The sequence below is a fragment of the Alosa sapidissima genome, chromosome 5 (genome assembly GCF_018492685.1).
Source record: "Alosa sapidissima isolate fAloSap1 chromosome 5, fAloSap1.pri, whole genome shotgun sequence".
Taxonomy (NCBI): domain Eukaryota; kingdom Metazoa; phylum Chordata; class Actinopteri; order Clupeiformes; family Clupeidae; genus Alosa; species Alosa sapidissima.
In genome coordinates this window covers 2,880,618-2,884,089 of record NC_055961.1, presented here as the reverse complement: position 1 = coordinate 2,884,089, position 3,472 = coordinate 2,880,618, and the positions used below count along the sequence as shown (strand labels likewise).

At 54.3% G+C, this 3,472-nt stretch overlaps 1 pseudogene; it reads right to left on the bottom strand.

Moving 5' to 3' along the window:
• Positions 1 to 114: 114 nt before the first annotated feature.
• On the bottom strand, positions 115 to 2,061 carry LOC121708989 (annotated as a pseudogene).
• Positions 2,062 to 3,472: the final 1,411 nt, after the last annotated feature.

Below are 3,472 nucleotides of genomic sequence, written 5' to 3'. Positions count from 1 at the left end.
CTCTCTCCGCTGCTTCTGTCTGGCGCTGTAAAGCTCGCTCCGTGATCACGAGCACTCTCTCCGCTGCTTCTGTCTGGCGCTGTAAAGCTCGCTCCGTGATCACGAGCACTCCCCATCTCTCCATCTCTCCCCTCATAGTCCTAGTCCATCTCTCCCTTAATAGAGTCCTAGTCCATCTGTCCCCTCATAGAGTCCTAGTCCATCTCATAGAGTCCTAGTCCAACTCTCCCTTAATAGAGTCCTAGTCCATCTCTCCCTTAAAAGAGTCCTAGTCCATCTCTCCCTTAATAGAGTCCTAGTCCATCTCTCCCTTAAAAGAGTCCTAGTCCATCTCTCCCTTAAAAGAGTCCTAGTCCATCTCTCCCTTAAAAGAGTCCTAGTCCAACTCTCCTCTCATAGAGTCCTAGTCCATCTCTCCCTTAAAAGAGTCCTAGTCCATCTCTCCCTTAAAAGAGTCCTAGTCCAACTCTCCTCTCATAGAGTCCTAGTCCATCTCTCCCTTAAGAGTCCTAGTCCATCTCTCCTCTCATGGAGTCCTAGTCCAACTCATGCACTTTCTTCCTCTACAGTTCTTGTGCCCTGCAGTATCAGTCCAGTTTAACCGTGTCCCCGAAATTGTTAATCCAATTTCACTGTCTTAGTCCAGCAGTCCAATTTTGTCCAACAGTTCTAGTCCAGTTTAAGTCATGTCCAACAGCATTTGTCCAGTTCATTGTGACTATCAGTATTGGTCCAGTATAACCATGCCCAGCGGTTTTAATCCAGTTTAACGGTCTCCGGTCGTATTGGTCCAGTCTGACGACGTGCCCCCTTCACCCCTATAGCCTGCTCTCCTCGAGGTCGCCAGCGTTGGCGGTGACGCTGCAGTTGGAGTTGGACGAGTTGGAGTTGTTGGAGCCGTAGGCGCGGAGGAAGCCGTGCGTGAGCGCGCGCCCGTAGTGCTCGCTGGTCGTGCTGGACGTGCTGCTGGCCGACGACGCGCAGTGGACCAGCATGCCGTGCAGCGACTGCGAGCGCCGCGTCCAGATCACGCTCAGCCGCTTGGCGTAGCTGTAGCAGGTCGTCGTGGTGATCTCGCCCACGTCGAACGAGCAGCTGCGTTTGGCACGCACCATCTGGTGAGGGTCCACTACCGGAGAGCATCCAGTCGACACCCCCGACCCTCGGCCCCCGCGCCCACTGCACACCAGAGCCTGTCTGGAGCTGAGGTCCCGCTCTCGATCTCGGTCCCTCTCCTGCTCTCCGCTCTCGGTCCTGCTCTCGCTCTCGGCCCCTCTCTCGATCCCTCTCCCGGTCCCGGTCCGGCTGCTGGTCCTGCCCACTCCCGCTCCGTGGTGCCCTGCAGCGGTGAGTTTGCCGGGCCTCTTAACGGCCTTGTGCTGCTGCTGGCCGTAGCCCTGGCGCTGCCTGTGCCGGGCAGGAGAGTAGTACAGAGGCACCCTGTCGCTCCCGGGGCTGAGGGGAGGCTGGCGCGTGTCCTTGGCCGGCGCCTCGTACCCCTCCTTCTTGGCCCCCCCCTTGTCGTCGAGCCCCCCCTTTTTGTCCCCCCCCTTGTCGTCAGTGCTGCGTTGGCCCGAGGAAGAGTCCTGGCGGGGTTGTGTTTGCTCCGCCCCTTGGAAGGCAGGGCGGAGCTTTGGACTGCTGTCCCAGCAGCCCATTGGGCAGTGCCACCATCATCACTGACCCTCCGTTGCCATTGGTCTGCGCGAACATGTCCACGCCCTTGGCCGTGAGGAACTCGTTGCTGTGCGCGGCGGTCGTCATGGCAGTCGCCGCAGACACGGTGCCGCACCATCATGGCCACGGTGAACACCAGCAGCGGTCACGACGATGACCCCCGCCCACTAGCACCGTCAGCGTGCCACCCAGGAAGTGCGCCTGCAGAGAACGGCACTCTGGGAAGTCGTCCTTGGTGCTGAACTGCGTGCATCCCACGACCTTGGTGGTGGCCAGCGAAGAGACGCCGTCGTCGAAAATAGCCAACACACACAGGCTGTAGTCAGCCCCAGGCACCAGGTTCTTCAACACGAAACTCTGACTGTTGGGTGGCAAGATCCTAGAGAGAGAGAGAGGGAGAGAGGGAGAGAGAGAGGGAGAGGAGAGGGAGAGGGAGAGGGAGAGTTATAGTTATAGCCCGGCATGGGGCAGTGGATGACCAGACAGACAGTGGGGAAATAAGCAGTGGTGAGTAAGAGGAGGCCGACCCTTTACTCCTGCTGTGATTATGGGGTGCACGCACACACACTCATGCACACAGGATCCTCTCATATCTAAGCTCATGAACCCTCACTCACACCTGCAGACAAGCATATACACACACAAAAAACACCTCTTTATCGAGCAGGCGACACACTGAATCAATGTCCTTCCTGGAATTCAGCCATTCTGACAAAAGCCCAGGGACACACACACACACACATACACACACTCATACACTCATACACCACAACACATGATGAGCATGACTTTTATTATTATTCTATTTTTTTTTTTTTTTTTTAGCAGAAGCAGAAGCTGGCCCAGTCCTTCCCACAATGCACCACTCTCCACTCCAGACCCTCACTGGTTTCTCTGTGTCACAGTGTTCCTTTTGCTCACTGGTTCTCTGTGTCACAGTGTTCCTTTTGCTCACTGGTTCTCTGTGTCACACAGTGTTTCTTTTGCTCACTGGTTCTCTGTGTTAGTGTTCCTTTTTTTAACTGGTTCTCTGTGTCACAGTGTTCCTTTTTTTAACTGGTTCTCTGTGTCACACAGTGTTCCTTTTGCTCACTGGTTCTCTGTGTCACAGTGTTTCTTTTGCTCACTGGTTCTCTGTGTTAGTGTTCCTTTTTTTAACAGGTTCTCTGTGTCACAGTGTTCCTTTTTTTAACTGGTTCTCTGTGTCACACAGTGTTCCTTTTGCTCACTGGTTCTCTGTGGTCACACATTGTTACTTTTCCTCACTGAATAGCTGGATTCAGATTTGCTTCACCAACATCTTGTGAGAAAATTACAACACACACACACACACACACACACACCACACACACCACACACACAGTATATATATCGCAGCCCCTGGGAGGGTGTGCAATGGAGGAGGGAGGTCCTGGATCCCTAAGGAACACCATGAGGTGTGTGGCTGACCAGTTTTACATTTGTAAACTAACATGTCAATGATCCATCTTCCATTATGACTCGGATCAGGAGACCCTCCTACACTGGACTATGGGCTCGTTGCTGTGAGTTGTGGACCTAGACTGGACTATGGGCTCGTTGCTGTGAGTTGTGGACCTAGAAGATGTGGCGGCTCAGTCACAGTGAGGGAGCCCGTGGAAGAGAGGCGGTTAGATGGGGTGGGGGAGGAGGTGGGGTTTATTTACTGGTTAGATGGGGGAGGAGGTGGGGTTTATACTGGTTGGATGTGGTGGGGGAGGAGGTGGGGTTTATTTTACTGGTTAGATGGGGTGGGGGAAGCCGTGGGGGTTATTTA